Raw genomic sequence first — 12,337 nt, 5'->3', positions numbered from 1 at the left:
TGCTTAAGGGGTACTACACCAATGATGGTAAAGGTAGTGAGTTGCAACTACACCAACCTCCTTTCCAACAACACGAACGGTTTAGGTGTTTCAATATAATAATCCCCACGCGAACGGACAATCGCACCATTTGTCATAGAAATTTCCAGAATTTGCCAAGCGAGCGGACAATGGCACCACTTGCCATAGAAATTTCCAGAATTTGCCACTCGAACAAATAATGACCACTCGCCATTGAAATTACCGTTGGCACGACTAAATTAATTGGAAATTGCACGACACAGTGCACTGCACCCTTATTCGTAAAAAGAATAAGGGTGATATGAAGTTTTATAAAATTTTATTTTATAAGAGTTAATATCAATTTTTATCAAGTTACTGTTGTTTTTAGTCGATTTATTTTAATTCAAAACTTGCAAAAATAATAAAATTGTTTAATCTTAATCAATTGAACCTATTGCACAGAACTTCCAATTTTACCTATTTAAAATATAAATACCAAAACTTCCAATTTACCATTTAAAGTACAAATACCTTCCAACTTTATCCATTTAAAATACAAATATCCTTTATTAAATATTTTTCTCCTTAACAAGAATATATATCCAAAATAAAAAAATAAAATAAAAAATTGAAATTCAATATCCATATAAAAGTACAAAAATTCGAACCATGAACAAATATTTTGTTAATAATTTAAAATATTAAATTCGAACCATATACCATGAACAAATATTTTGTCAATAATTTAAAATATTAAATTTATTATTTAGAAATAGCAGATTGAAAAATTAAAACAGTAACCAAAAAATCTATGACTAATTTACTGTGGCTGCTGTAACTGAAACTAATTTATCTATAACTAATTTACTATGGCTGCTGTAACTGAAACTAATTTACTGTCGATGCTGCTGATAGTTTGCATTTGGCGCGATATTAATGAACATATCCGGGTCTTGAGGTTGCCTGGCATAAGCATAACCAGCATTATTTGGTTGTGTGGAATAACTATAATCAGCATTGGATCCTTGGATACCACCATAATAAATCCCACTCCATGGATTTGGATCTGTTTGTTGAGGCTGTGTGACAGAACCATAACCACCATTGTATCCTTGTCCACCACCATAATATGCCCCGTTCCATTGATTTGGATCCGGTTGCTGTGTTTGAAAAGACCCTGCACGCTGCACTTGTTTATTTCTTCTCCAAGAAAGCCGAATTGGTCTCTGACCAAGAACTGTACCATGTAACATTTGCAATGCTAACTCTGCAGATGCCCTGTTGCTGCTTTAACTGAAACTAATTTACTGCAACATATTTGCGTCTTGAGGTTGCGTTGCATAAGCATAACCAGCATTATATGGTTGTGTGGCATAACTATAATCAGCATTGGATCCTTGGATACCACCATAATAAATCCCACTCCATGGATTTGGATTTGTTTGTTGAGGCTGTGTGACATTACCATAACCAACATTGTATCCTTGTCCATCACCATAATATGCCCCATTCCATTGATTTGGATTTGGTTGCTGTGTTTGAAAAGGCCCTGCACGCTGCACTTGTTTGTTTCTTCCCCAAGAAAGCCTAATTGGTCTCTGACCAAGAACTGTACCATGTAACATTTGCAATGCTAACTCTGCAGATGCCCTGTTGCTAAACTCCACAAATCCACACCGCTTGCCGAAAGGTATTTTTGCATGCACAAGCTCACCATACTGGCCAAATGTCTCCATCAACATTTCCACTGTCACATTGGGATCTAAGCCACCAACAAACAGGGTAGTATTGTTTGGATCATTCTCTGAGTCCAACTCGACCACTTGAGGAGGATAGGGTTGTTGATAAACAGTAGTCTGCTTTGTTATGGCAGGAGCTATTCGCATAGGTCTGGAGGAACAAAATATTCCATTCATTTCTGTTATAGCCCTAGCCTGCTCATTCCCATCACCAAATGTTACAAACCCATATCCTTTTGAACGGCCTGTAACCTTATCAGTAATAACTTTTGCTCCTTTTACAGATGGGTATATGGTTCTGAAGGTCTCTCGCAGCAGCTCATCCGTGGCATCAGATGCCAAATCTCCCACGAATATAGTAAAATCTTCAGAACGATTTTCTCTACCCGTTTTTGTTGCCCAATTTAGCTTGTAAAATTGTTCAGCCCTGGGCATCTGTACACCATTGTAATTTTGGAGAACCATATGGGCTGCTGCATTGCTTACAAAATCCAAGAAGCCATAACCCTCTGAAAGTCCAGTCTGCTTATTGCGAATGATCTTAAGAGAGAAGGTCCTGGGTAGAAGCAAAACATTCCTGCAGATAATTCTCATCCATCCAATGCTGCAAACCCCCGATCCAGAGGGTCCTAATCTCGTCTGTGGAGTTCACTTGTTGCGAGGATTGCTGCACCATAACCTGAGGTTGGTGTTGCCGTTGCTGGGGCCAAAACCTAGCTTCGGGAGGCAGGGGCATCATCAATTGTTCTTGATGTTGTTGCTGCTGGGAATCAATCGCCGGTTCTGCCATGGGATCTGTCTGCATCATTCTGAAATATTTAAAAGAATGCGAGAAAAAACTCCGCGACACAGCGCAGTGCAGGAAATCTACGTCAGCTCGAAGGGTACTAAAAAATTCTATGAAAGCTGAGCAGGTTTTGATCCAGACTTTAGAGAGCTATAGATTCTGTCCACTTATATGCACTCGAAAGAAATGATAGAAAGTAAAACTTTATGTTGGTAATCGAAGACGTGTAGGTTCTATATATATTCGCTTTACTGGTCCGAGCCGACTTTTATTGGTTGGTAGCCAATCGGTGTTCTAAGCTTCATTTTGTTGGGGTTGGTTGAATTTAAATGTATTAATTTAAAGAAAATGTTAAACCATACCAATGAGATTCTTATAGTTTTAGGTTACGTCTCATATATTTCGAGGTTTTATATAAATTTAAGAATTATTAAATTTTGGGTATTAAACTTGTGCAACTTTGCCACGTGGAAGGATTAGACATTTTATCAACTTTGTTGGGCAAAAACTTGGTTGGAAAAAGTTTTTTTTTTAAATAATCTTTATTCCTCACCCTATGTGTTATCTTATTTTTTGAGGACAGTTGAATTGGTTTTCTCATGAGATGAGTGAGAATTAAGCCAGATTAAATATATGACTTGATATTTGTTATGTTTTAGGTTTGATTTAAAGAATTTTAATATTTGGGGATTACTATTATGTTTTTAAAATTTTGTTATAAAAATTATATATATCTATATATATATTCAAATTTGTTATATAAAATTTTATAAGTATTTTGGATAATTTTTATTTTATGTTATGTATGATCATGTTTTTCTTAGAAAAGTCTAATTGATTTTTCTTTTGCAAAAAAGGTTTAAGCAATTTTTATGACTCAATATTTCTCAATTAGATTTATAATTAGCATGTTACTTATTTTGAGGAATGTTAGAAATTATAGAGTCATCCCTTAAGGGTGGTGAATATCACATTCAATGTAGTCTTTTTAAAATATATATGATTCTTGAGAGAATATATAATGTTATTGTGTATAATTTTATATAAGACTATATGAATAACAATGATAAACATGGTTTAGTATGTGGCACCTTATTACAATAATATTGTCATTTTTTAAAATTGAATTTCATTAATATTGATGTTATGAGACATGACACTTGCAGGGTGTTCTCACCTTTCAACATATAGCATACCATCTACACTACTAGATGTATACATGTTTGGAGTCACTTTTGATCACGCAATACTTAGCAATATACTCCTCTTAAGATTATTACATACATTACATATTGTAATAAAGTTGATTTTGTATTGTAATAAAAGTCATTTCGTAGAATAGTTAACTAGACGGCGAGGAGAGCAACTGAGGGTAGCATGCAGCCCTAGCTGTTGCAGCAGCTCCCAGCGCGAAGCAACATTCTTTGCGCCTCAGTGGCCCTTGCTGTTGAGGTCAGAACGGCGGAAAGAGGAAGGCGAGATCACGACTGTAGTTTTCGGGAGGCAGATACTGTCCCAAATCATATTGGCCCTCAACGGCCTCCTGCTGCTAGGGTTTGAGCAATATGGATCCACCGGAAGAGGAAGATCATCATCACACAAATCACCAACAAGAATCAGAAGTAACAGAAAAAACTTTTGTTTCCCTCATCTCTACAACGAGTCTAGCGAAGAACAGACCGTAAGTTTCAAATTTTGTTAAAAAATGGAAGAAATACCAAAAATATCTCTCCCTTCAGCACTCCCAAGAAAAGCAGTACTCTCCCTGGCAGAACGAGGGTTAGTAGGGCAGTTTACTGGGTTGTGGCCATCACCCAAGACTGTGCAAAATTGGGTAGAAAGAAACTGGGCTGTAGCAATATCTGGGAATGGTCCATATTATATGGATACAAGAGGACTGCATTTGAACATATGGACACCAGAATTTGACCCAGAAATGGACGTCCCAAATGATGTTTCAGTATGGGTAAGATTGCCGCATCTGCCTCTCCACTGCTGGGGAGATGATTGAGTCAAAGCAATAGGAAACGTAGTTGGGAAATACATAGACAGATGTGAATCTAAAGAAAACATGCATGCATGCGCCTGAATCTGCATGGAAGTGGATCTAGGAAAAGGTCTCCTTGAAGCTATCAAAATAAAAGTGGATTAGTGGACACACATACAATAGCTGGACTATGAGCAAATCCCCTTCAAATGTAAGGTATGTCATGAATACGGTCATTTTGCAAATAGATGTACAAAAAATAGAGAAAATGAAAATGAAAAGATTGAGGATCCAGAAAATAAATGGGGACAGGTCAAATGAAAGAAGATCGCCAACAAACAACCAGTCTAGCTCTCCTCTCAACCCTCACAATTTGCTGAAGCCCTCTCCCTCTCGCCAAAAGCAAACTTAGCTAGCCAAAACCCCTTTGATCCTCTGCTCACATCAGGCCCCCATCCCTGGAGCCAAAGCTAGATATAGATCTAGATCTAGAACCCCACGCTCTCCAATCACCCAGCAGTCCCCCCTCTCCCCCAGAGACTCAATTCGCCTCTCTCCCCCTCCCTCAGTAAACAGGATATTAACCAGAAAACAAGCTAAAGAAGCATTCCCAAATGCAAAAAACCAAAAAAAAGTTGGAAGAAATATAAATAAAGAAATAAGGGATGAAGCAGTAGCAAAAGAAATGGCCCTAGGAACACAACAGCCCATGGACACTTATCTAGGGAAAAGTACAGGAAATATGGAGAAAAACCAGCATAAGGGGAAAGGAGCCATGCACCACCCAACAAGTAAATAATGATAATAGTCTCTTGGAACTGCAGAGGAATGGGCTCACCTGTTAAGGAAAATGCAACAAGAGATATTTTGACAAAAGAGAACCCAGATATCCTTATGATCCAGAAGTAAACAACCAAGAATCGGAAAATCTTAAAAAAAAAAGTTTAGGCAATATGAAGGGGAAGCAATCCAGGCAACTGGAGCATCAGAAGGCATATGCACAATCTGGAAAAAAGGACGGTGGGAATTAATAGGGAAAAAAACAGGGCAACATTGGATTTTAATGGGTCTTAGGAGGACCAACACAGAAGAGAAATACAGGGTGATAAATATATATGCCCCCAACCACTATAAGGATAAAGAACAATGTTGGGCAACAATAAAGGAAGTATTACAAGAAACACAAGCTGGTAAAATAATTTTAGGAGGAGATTTAAATCTAGTTAGAAGTATAGAGGAAAAGTTTGGAGGAAACTTTCAAGTGGATCCATTTAGGAACTCTTTAGAAGAAATAATGGAACAATATAGCCTTCTGGACATACCTCCAAACAATGGAAAATATACCTGGAATAACAAGAGAGTGGGTAAAAGTAACATAAAAGAAATACTGGACAGAATCCTGATTCAAGACAACATAGCAGCACTGTACAGCTCCATCAAATTCAAAATCATTCACACCACAGATTCTGATCATAAGCCGGTTGTAATAGCAATGGGAAAAATGGAAAACCAAGGCCCACTCCCGTTCAGGTACAACTCAATCTGGGACAGCAGCATAGAAATCAGCGAATTAGTTAAAGTAGCATGGGCACCAAGAACATCAGGCTCACCACAGTACATATGGGAGACAAAATTAAAAAAGTGTAAGAAACAAGCTAAAGGAATGGGAAAGGTTAAATGAAATTAAAAAAGGAAAAGAAAAAATATCTACAACAGAAAATGGACAACATGCAGACTGAAAAAGAATGTAAAGAAGAAAGCAAGCAAGATTACCTTAAAGAGAAAGAAATTTTCTGGGAGATATATAAGGAAAACATGAAAGAGGAGGAAGAGGCAAGAATGGAATCTAAAATCCTCTCACTCAAGGCAGGGGATAAGAATACACCCTTTTTTCATAACAGTATGAAAATCAGAAGAGCTAGAAACCAGATAGAAAAAATACAAGTGGAAAATCAAGGAATCAAAGGAGCGGAAGAAATAAATAAAAGCAGCCCACAAGCACTTCAAAAACTCACTGTCAGCAATGGAGGAAACGGCTGAATATGAAGAAATTTTGCAGCACACAAAGAAGAAAATAAAAAAAGAACAAAACAAAGACATGTGTAAGGACCTCATACAAGAAGAAATTGTGGAGGCCATTTGGAGCTTGCATACGGACAAAGCGCTCGGGCCAGACAGATTCACAATAGCCTTCTATGGAAATTATTGGTATACAATCAAAAAGGATTTCTTAAGAATGACAAAGAATGTTAAAAAGAAAAAATGGGAGGCCACACAAGGTCTTTCTATCTTGCTCTGGTTCCAAAGGAAGCAAATACATCCACCTTCAATAGGTAGCGACCCATTTCTCTGTGCAATTCCTCCTACAAGATAATAACAAAAATTGTGGCAAATAGAATGATAAAGAATGTGCTACACTTAATCATCTTAGAAAACCAAGGAAGGTTTGTCCTAAATAGACAAATCATTGACAATGTCATCATAGTTCAGGAAGCTGTCCACTCCAGTATCTTAAAGCAAGAAAAAGGTATGATAATCAATCTAGATATGGAAAACGCTTTCGATAGAGTCAGCCACTCATATCTACTGGTTGTACTTCAAAAACTGGACTTCTCAAAAGAAATAATAGAATTGATACAAGAATGCATATCCACTCACTGGATAGCCCCCCTCATCAATGGAAGACCCAGTGAATTTTTTCAAAGCACAAGAGGCCTCAGGCAAGGCTGCACTCTATCACCATTTATATATATAATAATGGCAAAAACTCTTAGTAGAGCATTGGAAACACAGAGGAAAGAAAGAACTATAACAGGATTGAGAATAGCAAAAGGAATAAAGACCATAAATCACTCCTTGTTTGCAGATGATACATTGTTGATGGGAGGAGCATCAACAATAATAGCGAGAAGATTCAAAAAAATAATGGATGCATTTATGCAGCTGTTAGGTGGACTTTTGAACAATACAAAATGCAGGATCTGTGGGTGGAACATTCCACCATGAACTATGCAAAGAATTTCCCAAATCATGGAAATCCCAGCACAGGAAAATTGGAATCACTTTCTCTATCTGAGATTACCAATATCAAAAGAGATCATGAAGGCAGAAATATGGACAAAACAAATTGGGAAAATGCAAGACAGGATAAAGAACTGGGGAATGGTGTGGTTAAATATGGTTGGAAGGGTGATATTAATTAAAGCTCTCCTTGCTGCATTACCAATATACCAATATGCACTAATCATGGCACCAGCAAGTGCCCACAAGCAGATGGAATTAATTTTAAGAAGTTTTCTCTGGCAAGGTGGGAAGTAGGAAAACAAAAAGTTTAGTTTGGTAATGTGGGAACAAGTAGTGCTACCATATGAACAAGGAGGCTTGTCCATTCGGCTGCCTAGGCTCATGAATGCAGCCCTGGAATGAAAATTGTCTGGAGACTCATAACAGGTAACGTGAGCTGGTGGAAAAAAGCCCTCATAAACAAATATCTAAATGGCTCCAAGGAGAATCTGCTGAATGGGAACATCCCAATAAAACAAAGCACCCAAGTATGGAAGCTAGTTAAAAGAGTCACTCCAATAACGGGCAGCCACATCTCCAAAAACTCCTGGGAATGGAAAAAAAATATCGATATGGGAAGACAGAATCATGGGAAAAGACCCATAACAGGATCACCTAGAAATGGATGGAATTCAAGAATGGATGAGAGGGAAAGGCTTTAATACCTTACATTCAATCTCCCTATGGAATCAGAAGGAATGGAAGGAATGGAAAAGGCCAGCAATCCTAGCAAACATGGAAGGACAATGGAATAAACTCAAGCAGCATCTAAAGGGGGCAACACCAATTCATCGTACGAGGAAGACAATTACCTCTGGGACCCAAGTAATGGGCAATATATAGTCAAAACTAGAGATAAAATTTTTCAAGATCAAACCAATCAGCAAGAATGGGAACCATGGAAAATAACATGGAAATCGGAAAGTTTCCTTAAAATAAAAAAATTCATTTGGACCCTATTAAAAGGAAAGATCCTGACTGGTGAAAACCTTAAAAAAAGACGATTCCATGGGCCATCAAGATGCCCGTTATGCCAGTAGGCAGAAGAAACCATTCAACATTTATTTCAGGACTCTAAATTCTCAATAGAATGTTGGGATCATCTCTTGAGCCCGCTGGAAGTAAACATAGACTATGGTAAGCCATTGCCGGAATTCCTCAAAATTCTAGAGAAAGCCTACCCATATGCAACAAAGAAGAAAGTCACAATTATAAGAATCTGGAAATGCATTCCAACAGTCCTATGCTGGCAAATTTGGTTGACTCGGAACAGGTGTATCTTTAAAAACCACAATCCTAGAATTGGAAAAACAATATCAAAAGTATGGGGATTAACTTCAGAAATATTCAATGAAAAAGGAACTTCCCCACCGGATTATAGTATTCTTCAACAAGAAGAAAGAGAATGGCTTACCAAAGCCATAATAGACAACAATGGTAAAAAGGGACAGAGAAAAGAAAGCTTAGGGAAAAACTGGAAATTGAGAATGACTGAAGAATAAAATTGAAAGTTGGAAAAGATAGTAAAATAGATATTGTTTGCAATTTGATGGAGCCTCCAAGAATAATCCTGGAAAGGTAGGAGCAGGCAAGATAATTTTTTATCCAAGTGGGAAAAGAATTGTCACATATGAATGGGGATTGGGACAAATTTCAAATAATAAGGCCGAAGTGTATAGCTTGTTCATGGGGACAAAAATAATTAAAAAAGAGGAATCCAAAATCCAATAATTTTGGGAGATTCAGCTATGATAATTGAGGCAATGAACCGAACCAAAATTCCAAGCAATGAGTATATGAGTAGAATTATCAAAAGAATAAGAAGGAATCTAAAAGACTCTGGTAGTATAACTTTCAAACATATACTGAGACTTCACAATCAGTAGGTGGATTTTCACGCAAATCAAGCAGTGGAGATGAATGAAGGAAGAGTACGGGAGAATCATGAGGAATACCAATACTCTGTGCCATAAGATCAAAATGAATTTGAAAAGATTAATGTACTGGGGAAAAAGGGACAAAGCAACACAAATTATGGAAAAAATAAAAAAACAAAAAACAAAGAAAATAAAAAAAGTGACAACCCAAAAAGATCCCAGAAAATCATGGAAAGACAGAGGAAAAAGCAAGGAAAAATGGAAATAAAAAGGATCATCTTCAGAAACTTCAATCAAATTCAAAATGATCATGAGCAAGCAAAGCTCAACTCAAAAGGAAACTGAGCCAGAAAAGGAAAAAGTGTGCAAGAGACAACACTCGTCTCCAACGCATGGGAGACCGCTACAACCACATGCTTGGAGGCAAGCATGCAATGCAGAAGCTTTAAAAAAAGAGTGCACAGTGCAAATTATCATTTGCTTGAGGATTCATCTCCCGTCAACGCTTCCAGGTCTGCTTCAAAGCACCACTCCCTCACTCACCCATGCAGTCCCCTCCCTCTCAGTTCCACGTTGTCCCCTACTCTCTGCGCAATCCCCTCCCCAACTCCCATTCCTTGCTATCTTGCTTAGTTGCCTCCCTCCACGCAACCCCTGCCCAGCTTCCCTCCTTCACACAATTTTTTGTAGCATCTACGCACTCCCCTCCCTCCCTCACGTAGTTTGATGTGCTCCCTCACACACCCACGCAATCCCGTCCCTCTCAGTTCCACATGGTCCCCTGCTCTCTATGCAGTCCTCTTTGCGCAATCCCCTCCCCAACTCCCATTCCTCGCTATCTTGCTCAGCTGCCTCCCTCCACGCAGCCCCTTCCCAGCTTCCCTCCCTCACGTCGTTTGTTGTGTGATCTTCTCTACGCATCCCCCTCCCCAGCTCCCATTCCTCCATGTTGTCTTGCTCAGCTGCCTTCTCCATGCAACCCCTTCTCATCCTCCCTCCCTCACGTAATTCCCTTGCTCACCAGCTTTTCTACTCAACTACGTCGCTACTCCTTGTCCCCTTGCAAACACTATTCAGCAGGTGGCATTTGTATTTAATCAAGCTATTACCTACCCTAATCTAGCTCTTATTGCAGAGTTATAATTTTCACTGCAATTTTCTTCCCCCTCTTCATAAATACAGGCCCTCTCTCATATTATCTAGCTCAGCGGCAATATCCACAGCTACTCAAGAATTTCAGAGCAGAGGCCATAAAATTAGAACAATGATGGATCAAGGGAGCATAGGAAGCTACAACAAAGCAAGGGGAAACAACAGTCAGATGGAGTTTAACCCCACTGAGAAGGCAACCAGGAACGACTCATGCCCAACATGCAAAAGAAACAAGGTCATGATAAATTGGCTGCAGCAGTCTCTCAAATATCTAAGCAGTGAAATGAGAATGGAGTACAACTTTTAGAAGCAAAATATGGCAGCGCAATAGAATGAGATAAAGGATCTGAAAACCAAGTGCAAACATCTGCAGGAAGCAGTAGAATACTACAAGAGCAACAATATGAGCAGTGAAGGAAAAAACTCAGCCAATAACAACAACAACATGAATGAAGCATCCCAAGAATACTCAGTCAACAAGCCATAAACCCAATGAGAAATTATGTTATGTAAATTTGTTTTCTTAGTAGGTCAATACGTCCGGCAGTATCCTAGAATAGTTAAAAAAATCTATGAAGTTTGGAAATTAAGCACAGGAGAAGGGACTGTGATCTCGTCTCGCTGCTTAGTCTACTATCACAATATAGCTGAATGTAATTGGAGCTTGCTCTACACCCTTTTTTGGTAATATATCATCTAACCGATCTTGTTAAAAAAAAAGTCATTTTGTAGAATAAACTTGATTAATATATTTTCTTATTAAGGTTATCAAAGAGAGTCTTAATATCCACATTCCAAGGTACCAAATCAAAGCATAGCACGTGAGTAATAAATTTCTATACTCCATAAATTGATATTCCAAATTATTAATACTGCAAAAATTGAAAAATTTACATTAATATAATTATTAGTAAATATATAATCACCCACATGTAGGGTGGTTAATATGTGCCACATTGAATGCATATTTATGTAGGAAATCTTGTCCCTTAACATTGTATTTAAAAATATTTACATTAAAAAAAAACAAAACAAAAAACAAAAACAAAAACTTTCAATGAGAATCATACTTAAAATATTTCAATTTCTATCTTAATTTTACATCAACTTTATATAGAGAGAAAGTAATTCAAAGTACAAATTTTCTAATTATACCAAAAGACATGTCTATTTCAGAATAGGTCTTCCAAAATTGTAATATAATTGTTAGTAAATATTAGGTGGATGGTAGAGAATTAAGCTTCATGGAATATGCTGGAATACTCATAGTAATATTTGTAGATCAAGGATTAAGATTTATTTCCATTATTTCCATGTTAGTTATGTTATTTTAATTAATTAATCTCGAATTAATTATTTAAAGAAGATTCCATATCAACAATTGTTATATTGGGTATTAGTGTTGATAAGTCATGGTATTGGCCCATGACATTGTAAGAAAAACTATTTACAAGTTAAGAATTTCCATGGTAAGATGGGGTGAATCTCCATGGTTAAGAATATTGCTCAACTCACGAATTAATTATGTTTATAATAATAATAATAATTTACAATTTAATTAAATTTAATTATTTTTTTAATCTAGGAAATGTGAGATGTGTCATGGGATAAGTGTTTTGATGTTTATCATGGATTGATGTCTATTGGAATTTACCAACCATTTAATTTATATGGTTGCGCTACTTTATTTTGTAATTGCTTTGGTTCACTACTCAATATCCAATTAACA

At 37.3% G+C, this 12,337-nt stretch overlaps 1 pseudogene; it reads right to left on the bottom strand.

Moving 5' to 3' along the window:
* Positions 1 to 896: 896 nt before the first annotated feature.
* Positions 897 to 2,424, bottom strand: LOC149196253 (RNA-binding protein L pseudogene; annotated as a pseudogene).
* Positions 2,425 to 12,337: the final 9,913 nt, after the last annotated feature.

Source organism: Pinus tabuliformis, chromosome 2_2 (genome assembly GCF_031772625.1).
Source record: "Pinus tabuliformis cultivar Carrire ecotype Pingquan chromosome 2_2, CPIR1, whole genome shotgun sequence".
Taxonomy (NCBI): Eukaryota; Viridiplantae; Streptophyta; class Pinopsida; order Pinales; family Pinaceae; genus Pinus; species Pinus tabuliformis.
Note: the sequence above shows the minus strand (reverse complement) of the source record. Positions and strands in the feature narration are given on the sequence as shown.